The sequence below is a fragment of the Dermacentor variabilis genome, chromosome 5, assembly GCF_050947875.1.
Source record: "Dermacentor variabilis isolate Ectoservices chromosome 5, ASM5094787v1, whole genome shotgun sequence".
Taxonomy (NCBI): domain Eukaryota; kingdom Metazoa; phylum Arthropoda; class Arachnida; order Ixodida; family Ixodidae; genus Dermacentor; species Dermacentor variabilis.
In genome coordinates, this window is record NC_134572.1 from 114,820,796 (window position 1) to 114,845,090 (window position 24,295).

The following is a 24,295-nucleotide window of genomic DNA, read 5'->3' on the forward strand; positions in this document are numbered from 1 at the left end:
CAAATGTTGCTCGTAGCAGGGCAACACTGTCTCGTATAGCCACCTGGGCAGCCGGCTATAACGGCGCGAGGACGCGGCACCGTGCGCCGCCGCTTCGGCGACGCTCTCTCTCGGCTTCGGCGAGCAAGAGGTGCGCGTGCTGGACGGCCAAGGCGACCGTCGCTGCAGCGAGCGCGCGTCCCTGGAGCTGCAGTCGGAACAGCAAAGGGGCCAAAAAATAATCTCGAAACCGGTTTCCCGCGGACGCGCGGTTACGCGAGGGTCAAAAAGCGGCGGTGGCAGGCTTGCCGTTCGTTCGGTATTCGCAACCTGCATGGCGCAGGTGCCGGCAATGCGGCCGCCGCCTTGCTCTTCGGCGAAGCCGAAACGCAGCGCCCGCCAGCGACTGACGTCGGCCAGGATTAGCGGGAAATTGTGCGCGCGCGATATCTCTCCCGAAGCATTGGCGAAACGGCGACCGAATTATTCACTGCGAACACGAAAAAAAAAAGAGAAAACCTTGAACTCGGTGTATTATTACTGTCGCCATGCGAAGGCGCAGCAGAAGGGAGCCGCCGGTGACGATATTAAGCGACGTAATTTTTTTGAAATTGTGCGGTGGCTCATGCAATTTACTCTAGGTGGTCAAAATTAACCCGTAGCATTCTCCAACGGCGTCCCTTATAGCCCCGATGTTGCATTGGCACGTTAACATCAATCGATCAATCAATCAATCAACGTTGTCTAGCTCAAATGCAGTCTTCAAATATTGCAGTGCCGATTACGATTTTCTCGTTAAACGTTCATTTACACCTCCATGAAACTATGCATCAAATCAAATTTTGGTGTATTGACCATGACTATGAGATCCCCTGAGCCACGGCGGCGTATCTACGTGAGTTAACATGCCTCCTCTGGATTATCTTGAAGCTGCTGTCCCCCAAAGCTGACACTGCTACGTAACGTTATACTACATGCATCTCATTATTTTTCCTTGTATATATCTAAGCAGTATACTGTGTGTCCTAATCGCTCGTGCAGTAAGTTAAAACAATTCCGACTGAGCCCATCTAACGATTAATGTCGACGTCAATGCGATTAGCATTAAAGCAATTAGCGAGGCATCATATTGGCCACCACCGATGAGCGTCATGTATGAGGCCGGGCTCCTCTTTGGCGAATTTCTCTGGAAATGCTGCGCCATTTACAGGCACTGCCGCCAAGTCCGCGCGTGTGTGAAGACAAGATTGTCGAATGAAAATGACGCTGATTCGATTCTGTCCAACACCGGAAAAATATTTTAAAGGATATATATATATATATATATATATATATATATATATATATATATATATACTCATTGATGAGTGGCACAAACCATGTGCTCAGAGGACGGCACCAAGCTACGCCCCCTTTATGTATTATCGGCGTGCGTTCACTGCCACTACTATGGGGATCAAAATACCGCGCCGGATATGTTGTAGCATACGAGGGCACATACTTCTTTCCTGGGCTCAGTAGCCCGGGAAAGAAGTAGCCTATAAGATATTTAAGAAAATCGGGGCAATCGTTTAACAGCACGAGATATTTCGATGAGAGGTTTGTGTGATTTGAACACATGTATGAGTCGACATTACAGGCACAGGTTTCATGACGTGTTCTTTTTTTTTTCTTTTTTGAATAGGCAAAGCAGAGGTGGCACTGGCACTCGCTGGCATTGCAGTGTAGGTCCTGGAGCGCGGCTCGCGTGCCAATCAGGCGAGAAACCGAAAACGGGCGACAAACATGGGTGAGCTAGGCAAAGAAAAGCTTCGCTTTAATAATAATAATAATAATAATAATAATAATAATAATAATAATAATAATAATAATAATAATAATAATAATAATTGTATAGTGTTGCGCGTGACACTAGACGGGGTGCAGACTCGCAAGTTGGGACATGGGGATCGCTTTGAAGCTGTACTGACCGCATGGCGGCGCGCGGGAGTGGCATTCGACCATCGTGACTACTGGAGCGAAACTTGCGAGCTATGCGGCGTAACTTCTTTCTGTGGAGAGAAAGCTGCTGCACAGGGAACGATGAGCCCAAGGAACGAATCACTGCGGGGCAAGGGAAAGGAGGAAACGCCATTGGGAGGTATAGGCGATAACCAACGGTACAGTTTCAAGAATCTCAAGATCTGATGCCATGCATAGCGTCTCAGAGTTGAGCGGGAACCTTTCAAGAATGCGGCAAGCTGTTAGAGAGTTTTAGCTTGTCCGTAAATTACCGTATTACCCTTCGGGGAATGCCGGGTTCATGAAGACGTAAACGTGACCGGCATTGTTCCACATGGAGGCGTAGGTTAACAAACCATAGTCTACTAAGCTGCCGGTGTAAAGTGTCAGCAGCGACGTCATCGTTAACGTGGAGATACGCCGGGCTCGGTGAAATGCTGAAATGCCCGCTTGTGGTGCGCGTTTAACGTGCATTTGGTGCACGTTAAAGAACCCCAGCCCGTCAAAATTAATCCGCAGTCGCACAGTACGGCGTGTCTCATAACCAGATCGTGGTTTTGGCACGCAATGCTCAAAAATTTAATTTTTTTTAAATGTGACAAGATGTCACTAACAGCGTCCTTGCTGCAGATCATGTCTCCATTAACATGGTGGTGCGTGAACGTAAACACTTTTACGGACAAGCCAAAACTACTACGTATTTTTAGGCAGATTCAGATGTATCGAATCCAAAGTTAACGGGTGCTGTCGGTACCAGCCGCAAACAATTAAGCTTGCGCATGCGCAGTGCATCCTGCTGACGCTACTTATTGTACATATCAAACCGTGCGCGCATCGCCAAATCTCTCTAGCACATAGTTTTAGCAGAGCCGTGATTGTGCTGTCAGTCATACGGTCAGCTTCCTGCTGTTTTACCGGGCGGCAAAACTTACCGGGCGGTCGCACGACTCAAACCCCGTGTTACCGCATCAGCAATATAGGTTTCCGCGCGCTAACTTGGTTTCTATACCATAATAATATACAGCTTCAGTTTAGCGCAACAGTGTGCTTAGCGAAATAGCGGGATCAAAATGAGCACGCGCAGAAGGCTAAACGACACAGCGTTTAGCATACGCACGCTGCTTCTAGGATTTAACGTTACCGTCTTTGCGTGGTTTACATATAAAACATGGCGGCGGCCCTGGCCGCCCGCTTCAAAATGAATTTGGCGTTGCTTTAGTAGAATTCACTTCATTCGTATCAAATGGCTGCGTAAACGGCTTTCGCTTAGTCTCAGGCCGCTTCGACGACATAGTATTACGGATAAGCTTGTGGAGTTTTCGAGATCGCTTTCCGTTTCGAACAAGTCGAGGCCTGACGAGAGGTGTTGATGTGTCTTCACCCATTAGAACGGGCGTGCTCTAGTGCTGTGCCCTAGGCATGATAACAAGAATTAAAGGAGTAAAACAACAGTGTCACAAATAAAAAAGAAGAAACAAACAAAACAGTAAAAAATAGCAAAAGACTAATTTGTCACTATCGACTGTACGGTCTCGCTGCTTCCCCCTTCCCCCTCCCCTACTGATGCAGCCTTTTCTTCGTGGTGGACACTGCGTCCGGCGTACGTGCCATCGGTTTCCTCACGAGCGGTTGCTCCCACGGCAACGGGAAATCCCAGCAGCTATCGGTGAAGTCAAGAGGCAGGCGCGATAGCATATGGCTTCTGAGATCGGAAGGTCTCTCGGAGGGTATGGACGACAGCTGCGTGTATTGCCTGCACTGATTTCGCCGCGGATCGGCAGATATGGAAAGTGCAGATACAACGCGCTCGCGGCTCTGCCTTTCTGGACGCACATACAAAGCTTGGCGAATAGACAGAATCACTTAGGTGCACAGCGTATCCGAAATTCAACGCGTAATGGTATAACGTCCTGCACCTAAACTACGCTATCACGCTTTACTAAAACTCGATTTGCGCAAAATTCGTTTGCGGTATGATAACGCTATTCTAATATGCGCATCGCGAATTAGGCAGAAAGCGCAAAGCCCGCAAGTAGCCTGGGGCGATAACGGTAATATGCTTCTGCCGTGCTAAAACACTCTAAAGGCTAGTGTCACGATCATTCCAATCGATTTCGTCGGTTCACATGAGTCGATCACCACCATACATGCTGATCCAGTTTCTGCCAAGCCCGCTGTAACGTTTTACGAGCGCAGGTTAGTTCGACTGCAGATAATTTGCTGGATAACCTAACCAGAAGGTCGTTTTCAGCCGATATGAAGGTGTTGAAGATAATGCTGAATAATTACAAGTATACATCATACGGAAATAACCTGATGTCTACTAACGGCAAACGATGAAGAAGGCCCATGACATGGACAACTCGTTAAGCCTCATAACCATTTGCAAAGAATGGCTGCTTGACGTAATGCTGGTGAAAGTAGAGGTTGGAGAACTTTCGTCGTAACACAGCGAAGGCAGAGAGGCACATTCCCCTAGTCATCTGCTCTGCGCTGGGGGAAGCAAGGAAGAAAGAGGTACAATTAAGAGAGGTGACGATGACGACAGAGGGATGAAACAGAACACATAACGGGTATAGATCTACTCATAGCCTATGGAGTCCAGACACGTACTATAGAAAAAAGAAAGTCAATGCCTGAATGACCTGAGAACTAGATTTATAGTCTATAAGCTGTGTCATGTGCATGGACTTATAAAGCCTGTGCTATGTGATTGACCTGAATATGTGGCAGATCAACAGTAGTTGGCTGATACTCTTATAGCCCGTCTCGACAGCCAACCGTTGTGAAAGGACGTTACATTGGGCTTTTGGTGTGCGGTGACAAAATATTGTGCGAGCCCGGGAAAATGTTTCTTCAGGCCTTGAAGGCGGCCGCGAACCCAACAAGGCAGGCGCAACAACACGTTAGAAGTCAAAGACACAAGCAGAACCTTGAATGGTCGCACTTAATCTGGTGAATTTGAAGATATTAGTGCAAACACAATAATAATAATACGGGCGTTTGTGTGGTTATTGATGTGCTTTGCGTGAGCCAGGCAACTGAAGAAGGATCTGTCCTCCCCCCCAATGATGGTTGTATATATGGGGCTTATGGCGCAAGGGCCAGGGATAGCCAAAAAGCGCCTCCCCCCCTCCTGAAACTGGTCAGTAATGTTGCAGCCATTTAACGAGGGTCGAGCAGGCAAGCAGAACCGAGGGACATTACAACGATGGTGTTGACTGTTTGGCCACGCTCATTACGGCAGAGCGGACGCGAAGAACGCTTACATCAAGGTTTCTTTCTCCCTGCCGTCTTTTCCTCATTACTTATGCTGTCCGCTTCTACACAACAGACGCGGCGCGCGTTCACATTAATGCTGCAAAATAAAACCAGGGCGGTCCAGTCGCTATGCTTCGGAACTGGCATATACCATGAAAAGAGGGTTATGGAGGCATGAAACACTAACGTAAAGTGACTATGAAGGTATACAGTTGCGAAACAACACTACAGGAGCTGGACGTTTCAAATTAGGACGAAAGAATACTTTTATTGTTCGAATAAGGTACCGGATTGGCTTCCTCTTAGATCCAACGGGCTATTGCGCGGCAAAAGTTCCCAGATCAGCCTTACTAATAATCACATCTACCTCGATCACCATCATCTCATCTCGCGTCTTCTGGTACAAACTTCCCCGTTCGCCATTAACTTTTCCGTGAAGGCACGTTTACTGAACATTATAGCGGAAGACGTGACGGCGCCATTTGCATCAATAGTGCTGCCGCTATCATAGCAGCCGGTTTCGTTTACAGAAGCAGGATAATGCACTATGAAAATACCAAGCCAAAATATGCCGCTGGCTGCAAACGAGTTGACGGGAATCGCGTGCCGACCGAATAGGAATGAGGCGACTCTCATTCGGATATAATAGTGCGGCAATAGCTGCTTCCTCGCACGGCACCCTCGAAGCGTAAGCGATCGCCGCGCACCTTTCTTTCATTGGAGCCAAGGATAGCTCCGGAGTTAATTGACGGACACGCACGCCAACAGCTTTTCTTGGCAGTGACTCCCGCATGTTTACCGATCAGCGCGTTTTTGTCACCGAGATGTGACAGCGGACCGGTGTGCTTTTAAGTTTACGACTAAGCCGGAATTGTTTGTGGGACCAGAACTACGTTGCGGTATGGGAGAATCGAAGCACTAAGTGAACTTCGAAAGGAAATAGCACCAGTTATCGACAAGATGAAAACACTGATAACACATCTGCGCGCATGCTACCGAAAGAGGCAGTCTGTACGTTTGAAGATCTTGGTGGAACGTCGCGGATTCGCGGACTTCGGCCAAGGCTGTTTGAGGCAACGATCAAGGCAGTTATTACTCGAGGTAGGAGCGCCAACCTATCTCTGCCATTACGACCGATACCTAACAGCCCTTTAATCGCTGCAATGTAAAACAAGCGCTAGCGCACATTCGCCTGTGATAACATGTGTCAGGCTGTAAGATTGCCGACGTTCCAGGTGTGAATGGCGCGGCAAATCAGCAATCACTATCTTCGACGCGTCCGCGCTGCGCAAACCAAGCAGCTCTACGCGCAGTAACGTGGAGTAGTGACGCCGTGTTCTAAAGTAGACGGTACCACAGCGCCGTTACTACGGGGCACCGCAATCCCAGCCGCACCGGTGTCTGTCATTCCTCGGAAGTCACCCACTGCGAAGTCAATACGGCCACAAACAACGACCTACCCGGATTCGGCACTCGATCCAGACGCTGATTCTCGACATCCTGCTTCTGGCGTGGTCCACTTTCGACGGCCTCCCTCTTCGCGGGTAATAATCCTTCGGAGGTCGACACGAGGCGTCCCTATCCTTGCCACAAAGTTCCTCGTAAATGCCGAGGATTGTCTGCTTGGGACAACACTGGTGGTTACACGTAACGCTCCGCGCGTGCACGAAAGTCTTTGGCGGGCACCGAAATCAGTCACGACCGCGTCGACGACGCCACGGCAGAGGCACGCAGAAACAGCCGAGGACAACCCAACGCCGCTCCCACCAACCAGCGCGCTGCCAAAGCGCCTCTCAAAGCCGCCTGCACCACCAACAGAGAACGGGCGAGGAGGACGCACGCGAGAGGAGGAAGGCAGCCGCCGCCAGCGCCCGTGACGACAGAGAGCGTAGTAGGCCCACGTGATTTCCAACGAAGAGCCCCACCGCTAGCGTGACGTCACCGCAGTTGGGGTCACGTGGCTCCTCAAAAACCCGGAGAGCGGCGCAGGCATGGTGGAGGCAAGTGGTTTGGCAGGCGCGTCAAGCTGAACGGCGCACGTTCTGCGATATCTTGGCACAGCTGAGCCAGGCTCTCGCGCAACGGCATCCGCTCGCAAATGTCTACGCGATATGCTCGCGCAGTAAGAGGCAGAGCTGCACTGGGGTGGTGCGCCAAGATAAGACAATGCGTTCGCTCCTGTGTTCCGAAACTAGACTGCCACTTGAGTTTCCTTCGCATCCGATATGGCAGCACGCTGCACATTTGGAGCAGTGGCGAAAAGCGTCTTTCCTTTCTGACAACGTAGTCAGAGCATGCGGCTTCGTCCTCAAAGAGAAAGCAAGGAATGTCCGACACGGAAGAAATATGAAAAACTAAACAAGTTTCCCGCTCCCGAGGTGCGCCCCGGTAGGCGATCGAATGTCGCTGGAGCAGGGAAAGAAAGCTCTTTTGCCATCTGCGCGGCAGGTTTGGACATGGTCGTTAAAACCGACTCATAAGTTTAAGCAGACAGTTTCCTTCCTGGATGTGCTGTCTCTTTCTATTCGACTGCGTTAGTAGTATTCGCCGTAGTCGTAATTTGACGTTCTTATAGTGCTACAGGCATCCAGGCAATAATATTGATTTTAATGCTTACACGCGGCTGTTACAAGCCAGTGAGATCATATCCCATAGCGATAAGTCTATCGGGTCAAAAGGAAAGTTTGCTGGAATGCATAGCCGCAGGAAACACCCAACAAAGAGAGGACAGAAGGTGCTGGGAAAACTTCGAATTGATTTTCAGCCCGAGTGGCTACACTTGTACAGAATGTTGGGGAGATAGCGCAGAAATCAAGAGAGATTTGAAAGTCTGATTGAATATCGTTAACAAACTCGAGCAAACGTGTAAGACACAACAGACAAAGCTAACCGAACTAGAAGGCAGAAGTCGGAGGCCAAACCTCGTTATTTTAGGTGTAGAAGAACCACCGAACCAGACTGAGGATTTCTTGCTGCGCAAGGTAATCAAATAAGTACTCGAACACAGTTGCTTATCTGTCCCAAGAATCCACCGCCTGGGAAAGTCTCGCAGCAGGCGGCCTGTGATGTTGTTTTTTACAAAATCACTCTGAAAAGCAAGAGGTGTTGAGCAACTGCAAGAAGCAAGAATCTTCAGAGAAAACGGTTTTTTCCACGGCAACGCTAAGAAAATGCAAACAGCTTTGGCATATGGCGAAAGCAGATAAAGAGCAAGGCAAGAGGATCGCGCTCGTGCACGATAATTTACGAGTTGATAAGATGTTCTATGCCTGGGATGACGTTTCCAACACACGTGTGCCGCACCAGTCAAGTAAAGATCCGTTACCAAATGCATAGCTTCCACTGCAGTCTCATTTGGAGGACTCATCGAGTGCTCCTTTTTTAACGCTAGAAGTGTTCAAAACAAAGTTCACAAACTTCAATATCCAATTCGTTCCTACCATGCCGACTTGGTCGTTATTACAGAAACTTGGTTGCACGATGGCATATGCGATGAAGAAACAATTCCGCCTGGCTGTTGTTTCAAGGTGCTATTGTTTCGAAGCTTGATATGCTGGTACTGAATGAATTAATTCTGGGGTTTCACGTGCCAAACCCACGATATGATTATGAGGCACGCCGGAGTGGGAGACTCTGGATTGATTTCTGACCACCAGGGGATAATTAACGTGCCCCCAATGCAAGGGTCATGGCCGTTTCTACATTTCGCCCCCCGTCGAAATGCGATCGCCGCTTCCGGGATTTGATGCCAGACCTCGTGCTTAACAGCGCAACACCATGGTCGCTAAGCAACCGCGGTGAGTGATATACAGGTGTCTTTGCTTAACCGGATCCCGGATAACGAAAGCCTCTTTTTGAATGTTTCCGTAGGTGACTTTACCTTCACACTTTGTTCTGTTTCTAGAACTCCAGATATTTCCGATTCCTTTCTTGAAATATTTTATGATCACCTTCTCGTAAACTGCGTGAGTAATATCATTGTTACCGACGATTTTAACGTGCCTTCTATAATACGGAGCACCCTAGTTTACAGACAATGTACAGCATCTGATGTTGTTCTAGAAACAACACAAACTCCATGCATGCGCTGAACAAATTGTCTATGAACCTATGCGTATCAGTGCTATTTTGGACTAGTTCTTTAGAGAATTTTTTTTTTCGAATAGTGTATTGCGTATTGAAGATAGTTGTATCTGATCATTGTGTATTGTCTTTTAGCTGGCCTCTACGACGACGCAAAAGATCTTGTGATATTTCTGTCAGTGCCAAAACTTTACTTCCGTCGCTCAACCGACACAGCTATCATAAATTGCTTCGACATTGCAATTACACAGCAACGCAGATATTGATGTTCACGCTATAGGAGGGCGCAGTGTAAAGAGCCAGCAAAGTTTTACATAAAACACCATGTCCCTTGCCGGAAGGCACGAAAAAATCTCCGTACTCCATGGATCAGTAGGAAAAACTGTGCATATGAAGCGTAAGTTCAAGCGCCTCAGAAACAGCTTAGACACTACACCTGAATGCCTTAATAACTTGAAAAGGAACATAAAAGTTGAAATTGGCGCAGCGAGGTCCAGTTTCTTCAATGTAAGTATTCCTGCATTCATAAGAGCCGATCCTACTAAATTTTGTAGATTTCTTGCTCAACATGGGTAATCAATGCGGAAGGTCGAAGTAGATAGCAAGCGTTAAGCGACAGCTTTATGATATTACAAGCCAGGCAAGTACCCAGGATTTTTTGGTGGGGGCAACCCAAGGTAACTTTTCTACGCAAATGAGGGGAGGATACCTTTACTGCTACAAACGTGAATAATGTCCACGGTTCGCCTTAAAGGCGCGTAAACCCGCGAAGGACAGATGAAATAAGATGTATCTCCCAGGTACGCCTGTGAGATGCACCTTATTTCATGTGTCCTTTGCGGATTTACGCGAGTTTATGGCGAACGTGAAATACACCTCTCCTTCACTTGGCAAACAAAGAACCACATCGAACGGACTCGCGCAGGAAAGAAACGCAGGAAGGACATTGCCAAGAACACGTAAACAAGCCAAAGTGCAAAATAAAGATTTCTGGTAGCGTTTTTTGAATTAATTCTTACAGAGAAAGATATATTTGCGGAACAATCGGGGTTCTTTTGGAACCTTCGTTTACTGCTGCACCAAGTGCCAAAACCGACTAGTAGAGTTATTTGGGAATTTGCGTCACGATGCGTGGCCGCCAGTCCCGTACAGCCTCTTATAGCGCAGGACGCTGCGGTTTCAGACGCACTGCGCCTACCGTGGAAGGTCAGAAAAGCGCCCACATAACTACAGTATATAGAGAATTAAGTGCCCATACATCGGGCGGCTCGACTGATAACTGTAGAAGCATCATTCGAAACACATGAAATCATTCTCCATTTCCGGCGGCGCTTTCTCTGCTTCCTTTTTAAATAAAAATATTTTGATCCATAAATATTTTTCGCAAAGAATCCAAAAATGTTTGCGTTTCCGTCCTGTTTGGTTACTGCCTCGGCTCTCTCCCTTAGTATATCGCTTACTTTCTCAACTCTTGCGGTTCTTGTTTCCCATTGCCAATTTTGCACGAAAAGTGCTGTACAATTGGGGAGAAACCAGACGAGGTAACGGGTGACATTCATATTGCTTATGGGTTTTGTGGTTATTGCAGGGTACGACTGAAATTTTGAAATGTTTTGGGATGGCTGTGAAACGTATATCGTTAAAAAGATATCACTGGGGCTTTTCCAGCGGCAGCACCTTGAGATTGCGGGACAAACATCAAAATAACGAGAAGGGCGAAAACATTCCGTCATATTTTTTAGTGGGTAGAATATCAATATGTTTCAAGATCTCAGTTCAGTGTCCTTTCCCTTGACCCGATCAGCTATAGCTTCCACGCCTGGGCCATAATAGTATATATATACTGTAACAGCAGCCCAGTGTTGACCGCCCAATAGCTGTCAAGTCTGATGATTGACTTTGTGGCGCTTTCGGTATGTGTGCGAGGAGTGGTGGCGTGGATGGGGGGAGGGAGGTGTATGCTGTTTAATTTCGGGGGGGGGGGGGGGAGGGCGACCCCCTCCCCTTGGTACGTGCCTATTACAAGCTTTTTAAAAAAATATATCAAACAGCTTTCAAATATCCAAGCGTCAATGTAGCACAATGTGCCATTTCAAATACTGGGGACATTGTACCAATAACAGGTGAAGATGTTTTTGTCAATGTTAAGGAAGTTAAAACGTATGAAAAGTATACAGGCACGGAAAAAATCCCGACTATCTTTTTAAACGATTTTTTTTTTTCGAATTTCCTTCGAAATCTTGGCATAATTTTTGTCGAATATCTTCGACGCCTGGCTGCGTAACGGTGATGTGCCACATGAACGGAGAACAGCGCGTGTTGTGCCGGTATACATAAAAGAGGCCAATTTTAATCACATCTGGTTGTCGTAAATTATTAGAACGTATTGTAGCCAGCAGTATCAGGCCTTTTTCAACAAGTAATAATATATTGTCACCTTATCAGCATGGCTCTCGTGAGGGAATGTCAGCGACTGCACAGCTTGTCACAACTAGTGACAATTTTTGGCAGCTCTCGAGAACTAATAGATATTGATGATGTTCTGCTTTTTGGACTTGCAATGACGTTTGACAGGGTGTGGCATAGTAAGTTGCATGCTTCAAAAATTAGAAGCTATAAGTTTACCGCGTGTCTTATTAGGTGGATAGAGCTTTATTTAAGAAAGATAAAAAAATTTGTTCAAACTGAAGGCAGTGCGTCTGAATTACTAGACGTTAGCTCTGGAGTTCCTCAGGAGAATATTTTGAGACAATTGCTATTTTTTATATATACCAATGACTTAACACAAGTCATTACCGAGTCGATGTTTTTTTAAACATTTTGCTGGTGATTGTATTGTTTTTTTTTTTTAAGTTGCCTGCTTTCACTACCCCGTTGACGACCTCTCACTAACATAGAACGACTGGCTGGATCAAGTTCCATAACATTGATAATGACATCGGGCTCCGTGGAGATAAGCTAGTAGCAAAACGCTTACGGATACTTAGACAACTACCAGCGGAGTTTCTGCGTGAATTCTTTTTCGACATTTAATTTCATTTCCCACTGTATACTCTCTGCCAGAAGAGTTTCTACGTGAATTTCTTTTTCGACATTTAAGTTCACGTCCCACTGCATGCACTGTTACAGTGTATCATGTTCGATAGCGAACATGATAAGGCAGGTTTAATTAAGATAGAGTTCATTACCGCACTAGAACTCACGACCATTGGTGGTAATTAAAGTAAAGGCAATCAGCCACGGTTAATTAAGATAAAGTTAATTAAGGCATTCGAAACCTCGACCTTTTGTTGGAGTCATATCCACGGCCTTCGGTGTTAATTAAGGTTGATTAAAGTTAATTTAGCGAAGAACCTGTTGCAAAACCACCACTAAATTTGCTGAGGGGGGTATGCAATGCTTATTGATGGTTCGGGTGTTCTTTATTGAAACGTATGCGGTTCTGTGTGTTGTATGGGTGATTTCAACGAATGTATGCACTGTTCGCTTCACATTGCAGAGCGCTTGTAGCCTCTGCTTTACGTGAGTATGAGACAGTTGTTTGGTTGCTTACAGGGGTATGAGCCATTCGTTGTCTTACGTGATGGACAAACTTCTCGTTGGGTAGGCATAGAAATGCTTACGCTTAAAAAAAAAAACCACTGTGCTCTTAAGAATTACACGTAAGAGGTATACCCTAGCGTATTCTTATAGCGCGTCCAGGGATCTTACGTAGGAACAGTGCCAAAATATAAATATTTAGATGTTATTCTAACCAGTGACATAACTGGTTAAAAGGGAGCTAAAACAGGCAACAGCTGGAGTTGAACTTCAAGCCTACAGTGCAGTTATTAGGCTGAAGTTGGAGTAAGTGTCGGCGGTGTGTGACCCATTTGCTAAGAGAGACATATACTACTTAGAAATGATGCGGAGAAGAGCATTATGGTATATATTTAACAAATACATAAGGTTAGACTCTCCAACTGAACTGATGATAGTAAATAACAACCCTACACTATAGCGTTACGCAGAGAAAAAGGCCGTGTGAAATTCTTTCGAAGTATCCTGTCTCAATCAATCAGTATAAGCACATTCTTGACTCTAAAACGCCCGACAAGGCGTGTGACTCGGCAAACTCACAAGCACTTTCTGCGGCTAATTTTTACGATAACCACAGCGTACCAAGTGAGCTTTTTCCCGCGAACAGTCCCATATATTATATATAAATGTTGCCGGCAACATTTATGCCTTCAGATAGCATATGTGGGTTTAGTGACCAGTTGCCTTCACCCAAAAAGATCACGTTCTCGTGATGCCTGCGGCAAAAAGGACGTTCCACGTCCGCCGCCAAGGTCTGAGAGTGGTGGCGCTGGCTAACACTCCCAGGGTTCTACTAGGACACATAAATACCCAAGAAAGTAGGTGGGAAAACGCCGCCGCGGTAGCTCAATTGGTAGAGCATCGCACGCGAAATGCGAAGGTTGTGGGTTCGGTTCCCACCTGCGGCAAGGTGTTTTTTCATCCACTTTACTTTCCATTCCCTTATCGTTTCTTTATTTCATTTATTCAGCACAAGTAATTTCCCTTATGTTGTCCTCGGTGTCAGTGTTTGTTGGCTTCTTATGACTATATATATATATATATATATATATATATATATATATATATATATATATATATATAGCACGAATTATTAGGTTTCATGATAGAAATAATTACGGCTCGCATAAACGATTGTAGTATAGATTTCTTACGGCTCACACTGGGGCTACTCCATCACGCGAATATAGATGGAGCTGACTGGGAGTGTATACTACCGTACAGTAAAGCAGATAGTGCAGAAGCGATCTTCCGCCTTCCACTTTAATGAAAGCTGAAGTGATGAACACGTGTTTGGACAAATTAATATAATCGGTGCAACATGCAGAAATAAAACGGCGATACAGTGACACGGACGCTTCTTAAAGCTAATAGCTTTCTTTGGTTTTTTTTGGCTGTTGGTCGGTGGTTGGAATCGGCACGGCAAACGTTTGTTCTCTCTCTCTCGTTCGTTCGTTCTTCGTTCGTTCGTATTTTTCGCTAGCACTGACAATCATCGTCGATTGTCAGAAAACTGCACAGTTTTTTATCCGTTCGTATCTTCTGGGACACGTTATTGTTTCGCGGCTATATGAAAACGTCATACATGCTGCGTATGAACGTGTGTGTACTTTAACCCGGCTTTATAAAGGTGTAGACACAGTGAATACATTTTAATTTCGTTTCGATGCATGGTATTACGTAAATGAATATGTGTTACTCAGGGCGACATTTTCGACATCGCTTAAAGCGTTTTCCGACTGCACATTTCTCCACTTAAATATAAATCTAGGATGGTCAAAATTTACCTAAAGTACTTCAAAACATTGCCTCTTCAATGCCGCTTTTACCATCGTTGGTTTCGTTGCGCAGGTATTCGGGCGAAGAATACGACTGCAATGAAAGAAACTCGGAAAGACTGCTCGGATATGCTCAAGTAACCGCGAATTAGGGCAGACACTAAAAGGCATCTCTTTTGCGTCAGTAGGTCAAGCCCATTATGCGAATGCCGGCACGTTTGTTCCTTTTTCATGGCTTTACCCCGGTCTCGCATAGGCACGGATATTCTCCATATGCTCACACCGGAGGAAGAAACGGCCACAAATAAACGGCGCTTTCAATGTAAGTGCCGAGAATTCGCCCGTGACTCTTTTCGTTTTGCCTATCCTCCTTCCACCCTGATATACTTCCCGTTACAACGGGAGGCTGCAACGAAAGAAATATCGCGGCACTTGGCACCTGCACGCCTTTGCTAGTATTTGCCTTCTCAGCCCAACAAAAATGATACGGTCGATGGATTAAACACACACGCACACACGCACACACACACACACACACACACACACACACACACACACACACACACACACACACACACACACACACACACACACACACACACACACACACACACACACACACACACACACACACACACACACACACACACACACACACACACACACACACACACACACAGAGAGAGAGAGAGAGAGAGAGAGAGAGAGCTCAGATCTAATCAGATTTGCTGTAGCTTCTTGGATCGTGCGTTCAGTGCTGTCGGATCATTTCTGATTTTGTAACAGTAACACGAAATTCGTACCCTTCAATGTTTCCATACCACCTGCCCAGGTAAACCTACACCCGCTTGCTGTGACAGCGCGGTAATACTTCTGCAAGACTTTCCGTCAACTCGTGATGCCATGTTCGAATGTTTTAGGCGTAGTACCACTTTTCTCGGCGTTTCTTTCAGTTAACGAAAATAATTGTTATCCTTCGTCGATGATGATCACACAGGCACGCAGAGAGAGAGAGAGAGAGAGAGAGAGAGAGAGGACACACACTCGCCAGCACACACGTGCAAGCGTCCACAGGCGCACGCTCACATTGGGACGGCATCCAGCAGAGCGGCGCGCGGGAATCCATCACCGGCGCCGCACAACGGAGCGCGCGGTCGCGATCCGTGCAAGTGCGGCGCTTTGAGAAGCGTAAAGGAAGAAACAAAGGCTGCCGCGGACAGGTCACGTGTCGTCATTACCGCTGCCAGTTTCCTGTTGCGTGTCAACGTCACGTTGCTGCGAAGGCTATAGATCAGTGCGCACAGTATAGGGAAGAAGACTCCTTGTGCGTGCTTGAGGAGGCTGCATGGCAGTTTTCTGCGCGCGTGAACACGCTCTGCGAGAATGTTCTGTTTCTGGTTTCTTCTTGTTGAAGAGCGCAGAGCCGCAGTTGTGCTTTGACGATGCAAGCGCTATGTGTTGCTGCCGGCGTTGTCCTCAAACGGTGTGAAGCGGGTGACACGCTAACGAGGCGGGCGAAGCTTCATAGCTGCATAATGCTTCTTTACGGACAACCCGCTGCGCAGAAATACAACTGAAGAATGCCTCTAAGCCAGGAGGAGATACAAATAGACGCTACACGTGAGTGACAATTCAATGCAGGAAACAGGATTTAACAACCGTAAGACCGCAAACAGGCCGCAGTCTATAGTACTTTGAATTGCAGGTGTGACCTAAACCACGCAGTTGATAATTTTAGATGATCATCCGCCGCGAGAGCTTCGTGGCTATGTCATTACGCTGACGCAGCTCGAAGTCGCGGGCGCGATACCAGCCGCGGCGGCCGCATTTTAGATGGGTGCGAAATGCAAAAACGTTGTGCACGTTAAAAACACCAGGTGGTCAACATTAATCCGGAGTCCACCATTGCGATGCGCCTCATAAGCAGAAGTTGGAATCCCAGAATTAAATTAAATTACTTAAATTATGGGGCTTTACGTTCCAAAACCACTTTCTGATTAGGAGGCACGCCGTAGGACTCCGGAAATTTTGACCACCTGGGGTTCTTTAACGTGCACCTAAATCTAATAAGTACACGGGTGTTCTTTCATTTCGCCTCCATAAATTAAATTAATCTTAGAAACGGCCTACAGAAATCAGGAGGCCACACGCCTCGGACGATGACTACGCTTGCTCAGACGAATCAAGTATATTCATCATCATTACGTGTGCTCATAATTTCTTGTTTCACTTGATGATTGTATCACAAGAGAAGGAGTTTTTGTCATATACAATTTCGCTTTCCACGAAGATCTGCGGTTAAGCTAATTGGCATTTATTGCGGCAATTGGCGATTGGCGCGATTGGCAATCGGCGTGAAAGCACGTGTGTGTTCCTAATCTCACCCTTCATTTTATTAGTAGTTCCTTATGCTTGCCATGTTGAAAGAGAAGACACAAAAGCGAGCGGACTCTATTGACCCTGCGCAGAAGACTGGGAAGCTTTAGTGACCGCGCAACTAATGTTAGCGTACACGCCTGCGGCATAGAAATGAACTGAAGCAGCACTGCATACGCAGTGTCGCCGATGCTGCTCTTCGTGTACACTCTAATCCACTTCTGTACACTGTTTCTAAAGTCATCTGTTGAGTATACTTTAATGACTGCCTCATATATTCGCTATAAACGCGCTGACGCTGCTGTTGAGACAACTTTGACGAATGAACGGAATGACACTCTCAGACCTGAGACAGTTCAAAGAGGTCCTGGCGACGGCTATAAAGAATAAAAGGAGTCGTCAATCAACGTGGCTTACAATTTCCCCGAAAGCACTACCCCTCACCCCCTCCCCCTTTCTTGTTCTTGCAAGATCTCTACAATGAAGCTGCGGTGTCATTAAGCGAGCAAGATGCGGAGCACTCAGCGTCAGCCTCTAATCACGGAGCAGTATAGTTCCGCGTACTCGGAGCGAGGTTAAGCAGGGAAACCTAAACGACAGCGCCCAGCGAACCTGCGCGTGCCAATGTTGTCACGAATGCGCGAAGCGCTGACTGCGCTCCTTTCTTTTCAGAGGTCCACGGGAAGTCTCGATACGGTAAACGCTCAGCGAACGAAGCATTTTGGCAGATGGCAATTGTGTCAAATACACGAAGTGAGCGAGGTCGCTCATAGTATATGTGATCATCACACATCGCCCGTCCTGTACATCTGTGATGAGAGCCGTTTCCTGTATTGTGAATCGTAGCAGTTGCGTATACGCTGCTTGCGTTACTATGCGCAACACGAACGCAAGGCGAAGGAAGTGCATTTTTGTTCTCCTCTAACGACCCGCGGTGTACGATAATGGAATCCAGCCAACACGCACCACTATACCCATAGCCGCGCTCTTCATTGGTTTACGATCTCGCGAGGTCGCATTCCCGGCATGCAGCCAATGGTGCATTGCAGTATGCGCTGGAGAACCGACGGCTGAGAACGAGAGATGCAGAAGGGCGGTGGAGAACTTGTAGGCGAGATGAGTCGACCATGTGGCCTGCGCGGTGAGAGGGCATTTACGTTTGCCTCACGCACAGCAGCTTCGTTATGCGGCTCTTTTACTCTTACTAGTCAGGTGAGTCATGCGTGTGTGTGCGTGTGCCCGCGCGGACAAGCTTGGTGAGCATGCCATCCGCTCCTCTCCTCTGCAAGAGGATGATCTCCTATTGGGCTCATTAAAGTTTTGCTTTGACACCGACGCATACACCGGAACCACCTAAGTAACGTTGCGACGACGGCCGAAGTGCAAAGATGCGCCTCTAAACACAAAGAAACAAATGCCCGCAGATCCCACGCCCTGTGGGAGTCGACGTTATGCGAAGCGGTGTTCGAGGAGCCTACCGAGTTCACGAAACGACTATGAGAACATCAAGACGTAGGCGGCTGTTTCATGACCTACGTGACACGCATATGTCATGGCATTCATGTCATGACATATACACTTGTCAATTGTCATATTCGTCATACACTCTTGTCATACTACGCCAATTGTGGTGCATACCAAGTTAACGGAAAGACCATGAGAGCACCAAGGTGTAGGCGGGTGTATCATGACTTGCATGACATAAATATCATGACATTCATGTCATGAACTATCATTTATGTTCTTCATACACTCTTGTCCTACTATGCCAATCTTCGTACGCACCAAGTTAACGAAACGACCTTGAGAGCACCAAGACGTAGGCGGCGGGATAGATGGATACTGCGAAAATGGCAAATGTTCGCCAAGAAATGCTTCGCATTTAAAGTAATCCACAATATATTACTTCGCCAAGAGGGCTACGGCGAACCCAAAGTTAAATCTGTGAACTGCCCGTTAGTGTAACATCTTGGCTTAACGATTGTATGCAGCGTCGACGTTCTGTCTGGTAAATTATGCATGAAAGTACATAAGAGGAACATACTTTAAGCAATATAATGAAATAAATTGCCGCAAGTCGTATCCCTCGAAGGAGGCACCGGCTACCATATTCACTGTTGCAGGCGAAGGTGAAAACTTGAAGATGAGTTCAGTGCATCACAGAAAACAGAAACACACTCATTCTTAACTGTAATTTGAGTACACATATGCCCATGTTTAAGTATACGGGACGATTTTCCACATACCGAAGCCTGGTTTCAATTAGAGGTGTATGGAACACTGTTCCGGATAACAGTGTCTAGGTTGCTGGAGTACAGTTCCACACACACACACACACACACACACACACACACACACACACACACACACACACACACACACACACACACACATATATATATATATATATATATATATATATATATATATATATATATATATATATATATATATATATATATATATATATATATATAGAGAGAGAGAGAGAGAGAGAGAGAGAGAGAGAGAGAGAGAGCTTTATTTATACAGAAAGGCAGAGAGGTCGGCACTCCATAATATGTATTTCTTGTTACTTAAAGTTCAAGATATGCGAATAGACGGAACGCAGTTCCGTATATCTTGCCATTTTATGTGGAATGCTGCTATGCTTAGGCAAGTGAAAAATATTTGCAAAAGGTTTCTACTTATAGTTGGAATCTAAGGGCAACGGGATTAAGAGTGAAAGCTCCGGTCTGCGGCGACGGGGTGGGTGCTTGATGTGCTATACCTCCTAACATGGTTCTGGGGCTGAAGATGGTGGCCTGTCACTGATATACTTGTAACCATTAATGAATGCGCCCGTTTTACCATTTTTGAACGCTAACTCTTCCAAGCAGAAATAACAGCGCCTGTCGTTTCGACGTCTAGATTACATTTACGAGACTGAAGGCGAAGCCAACCTATAGGCATGTGTCGAGTGTAACTTCTCATCTATAGATATATATACGTGTAGAGAGAGAGAAAAAAAAAGAAAACGTAAAACGCGCACCTTTAGTAAATGTCATGACTTTATAATCATTAGGAGTAAGTTATATAGATTTATTTAGCTGTCTCCCGACAAAATATTTTACTTGGCATATGAAGACAAACACGAATGAATGATCTTTTAGGGCGCTGTGACAAAATTAAAACGCAGCCTGAGCTATGAAGCCCTTGCTGTTACACTTACGCTATAGTAAGGTCTTGTGGACATTTTTTTTAAAGTTCATGTGGGCTTTTCTTTGTTTATTCATTCTTAGTTCTTTTTTTTTCTTTCGTCTTCTCCATCTCTTTTCTTTTTTAGTATTCCTCTTCATGCCATCTCAAGCACCGAACATAAAGTATTGCAAGCTCTGCATATAGCAGGGCTGACATCTCCTGTTTCTATTAAACTCTCTCTCTCTCTCTATCTCTCTCTAAAGTCGTCGCCGTATCTCACGGTTACTGCTTCCACTGTGGCGCTGAATCAAACACCGCGGTGCCTCTTCGCTTCTGTTAGCCTCGCAATCCTTCGACGTGTCGTATATGAAAATTTTAACCTGGCGCGAGTAGCCACAACTCCCACGAAGAAAGTGATGCACCGAAACGCCAAACTACATGCGAACTGCAATTTATGCGGCACAGGAGTAAAACTGAGAGAGAGAGAGAGAGAGAGAGAGAGAGAGAGAGAGAGAGAGAGAGAGAGAGAGAGAGAGAGAGAGAGAGAGAGAGAGAGAGAGAGAGAGAGAGAGACATGAAGGAATATATAAAGGGAGACAAGCTGACCAGAAGCGAAAATATGGTTTACTACCCTACACTGTGGAACGGGGGAGAGGAGGAGGTAGAACGGTAATATGAAAGTACATGGAGAAACAGTGAGCACAGACACGCGATCACAGCCAGTCAGGAGCACTGCACGCTATATACCACAGCCTAGCATCACGTGCTGCACAATGAACGCCAGTTTGGGCTACACCCGTTTTTGCAGGTATTGAAGAGTTTTAGTGGCGCTTTCGCCTCCCTCTGCTGTGACCGCACATGAGTAAGAAATTCAACGCGAAGCCACGTACTTGCCCACGTCATTCAAATGATCCGTCCGTTGCTTTATAATCAACCGAGTGCGACGAATTTAGCGAAAAGGGAGTCATTAAAGAATCGTTTTTTTTTTTAGTCTAAACTGATCTTAGTGATTCTCTTTAGTGCCCCTGTAAGGAAACCTTGGCGGTAAATATAGGAGAGTCTGCTTTTTGGATATATTTGGTATACCTGGTGTTAAGAACTAGACCAGAGCAAGGAAAAGAATAAAGAAGGGAGTAATGCAAGAGAGGAAAGGAAAAGAAAGACGGGACAAGAGGAAGATAGTGTTTCTCTTTATTGTCCCACGTTTTCACGCTGTTTTTGGTCAAAAGTACTCCGGCGCATTTCTCCCTGACGTCTCTCGCAGCCTGCGAGTTCCTGTAGGAACCGCATCAAAGCAAATGGCTGCTCCTTCACATCACCTCGGCCCCGTTGGCTTTCTTTCGCGCTGCAGTTAATAATGAATCAACACCAACCATATCCCGACTTTTTAAGTTCTTCTGTCCCCTGGTTCACAAAAGCACTGCTGCGATATTTGAAAGCTACCGGATTGAGTCAGCGTCTGTGATCCGGACTGAGTTACCGAATGATATCCCCAGTGGACTTTCTCTTCTTCTTTCAATCTTTCCGTCCCCCTTTCCCTTTCCCCAGTGTCGGGTAGCCAACCGGGCTCAGCCCTGGTTAACCTCTCTACCTTTCATTTATCGTTTGCTCTCTCTCTCTCTCTCTCTGTGACCTGGTTAGGCTTCGGAAGAGCCGCACAAACGTATCCCACGCAGCGGGCACACGCGTGCCGCGAAGCGTTCACCAAAGATGTAAAAAGGAAGCCGCCTTGTGTTGCTCCAAGATCAAGGCTGACAAGCGCCGCAGTGATGTAAGCTTGCGAAGCCCGGCGGCTGCGCAAAGCGCTCCACGAATCCGGTGGTCTCTTATCGCGCGAAACGGCGCCCATCCGGCGGTTCCCGCCGCGAGCATCGCGTAGGGTTCGAAGCGTGCAGCCGACTAGAGGTCGGAACCGGAGGAGGCGTTTCCCGGGAACGACGTTCGCGCACGCACTGCAGCGATGGGGGAAACACGGCGAAGAGATTTAGCCCTGCACGAAGTTCCGCCGCTGGCGCATGGGGCAACGTCTGGCGTGAGAACGTCGATGCCATACGCGTCTATACGTATATGTATGCACGCACGATGTGTCTCTTGTACACCTCTTCCACAAGAAGTCCGAGATCGCGAGAACTTCGCAAGGGTGGTTTCACTCACTCGCCGCGCTGCGACGGATTCAATAAAGGAAGAAACATACATGAAAGGGGGGAAAAAAATCCCGAACCGAACCATTATTTCCCGTCACATTGGAACCTGTGCCTGAACCGGAACTTACTGGAGAAACCGTTTCGAACCGGTTCGACAGGCGGTTCAGGAGGACCTTTGGACCCACTGATAGGCCACATGAGAGGGGAAACGCTAGACAAGGCTCAAGGTATCTCGTAGTCGGCAAACAATTCTCACGTTACGGGCAAGACTCAAACAAACCTCAACTCAATTCGGACACTCATTATGTTTTCGGGTGTTTTCGAGCCTCATGTTTACACCTCGTAGTGCCACCGAAACCGACTGATTCCGTCAAAGCTCGATGACGTCCCGTTTCTCTATTCGTTTTCGGCGGGCAAGAACGCAGGTGTAGCCGGTATGTAATTTCTGTTGACGATGAAATAAAAAGGGAGAAGGAAAGCCCCGCTTTGAGTCTATAAAGACCAGGTATATTCGTGATAACAGAGGCACAAAAAATATTAAGTCGAGAGAGAGAGAGAAAGCAAGAAGAGGAAATTGGCAGGGAGTTCAACCAGACGAGCATCCGGTTTGCTATGCTACGCTGGGGGTAAGGGAAAGGAGAAAGTCGAGATGGATTGATGAAAGAAGGTTAGGAGTGTGTGATAAAGAATTCGCGACACGTGTACCGAGAACGGAGTTTCTGTAAGCGAGAAAGTGACGAAAATGAAAAATCGGAAAGGCGCCACCTATTTCGGACTACGGTATACCTGTCATGTGCCGTCGGCACAGGCTTATTCGCCAACAGCGGCACAGAGGGAGGTCACGTGTAGATTGCGTCAATTCGCCCGTTTCGGCACGAGCGATTCGAATTGAGGAGCAGCAGTGCGATTTCGCGTAGCGATTTTCTACGCAACAAAGTCATTATATTAGAAAACGAAGATAGACTTTTTAGACGAATAATCTATCGATCTCACTTGCGGTTAATATCGTATAGTGTCTCTAAAGAAATAAATTCCGAGAAAAATAGCGCAGCAACACGACACTTTAAAAAATAAGAAAGAAACCACGCCTGTATTGATACCGTGAGCAGTGACCACGGAAAACTTGTGAGGCGTACGCCATCAAAAAGAGAACTTTTCCTTGCATCAGCACACGTGCGGTATTTCTTTATTACTATTACTTGGCAGTGAGATTACATTTGGCGACAACCAGATTCATTTGGTTTCCACGCAGCTGGTCATTCGCCATATTAATTTTACCACTGTCACCTTTACTTCTCTTGACGTTGTATTTTTGGTTGTTAGCCGTTTACAATATTTGCCGGTTTTCCTTGCTTGTATTCCTCGTGTTTTTTTTTTCTATTGATATCGGATTGCATGGCGCTTGATAAATTCCACGCAATCTTCCGCAAACTGCAGATCGGCGCGTTCCCGCACGGCACCCTGCTGCAGGCCATGTACATACCCTGCGAGCTACAAGTGCGCTTCCTGCTCTACGTCCAGTACCCTCTACCACACGGTGTGGGGGTGTGGGCATGGTACATCGACACCGCACATAACCCGATCAACCGTCGAGCAGTGGGAGGCCCAGCGGACAAGCCCGAGCCCTGAAGACGATCAACGTGTTATGAGCAGGGCCAGGCGATCGGCTCAGGCGTATACGGCATCCTGGACTATAGGACGCCGCCCGCGTAGGGACGACTCTACCGTCAGCTCATTTTTACAAATAAAGTTTATTCCGCCTCCTTCCTTCACCACTGTTTCCAGTCGCTTCTTCCGTTCGCTATGTTTTTATATAGCTGTTGTCGCTCCAGATATGACGTTGGCTATGCTTATTAGAGTGTTTTAGTTAAGCGTCTTTACGGTACGCTCCGCTCCGAGCTGCCCCGCTAAGCC

At 46.7% G+C, this 24,295-nt stretch overlaps 1 long non-coding RNA gene across 1 annotated transcript in view; it reads left to right on the top strand.

Moving 5' to 3' along the window:
• The window catches only part of LOC142583072 (uncharacterized), a 47,237-nt gene extending 23,227 nt beyond the window's left edge, over window positions 1–24,010 (top strand). The window contains exons 2-3 of the long non-coding RNA XR_012828536.1: window positions 1,664–1,768; window positions 23,819–24,010. This is a non-coding gene — a long non-coding RNA (uncharacterized LOC142583072). The remainder of the gene's footprint in view (window positions 1–1,663; window positions 1,769–23,818) is intronic.
• Window positions 24,011–24,295: the final 285 nt, after the last annotated feature.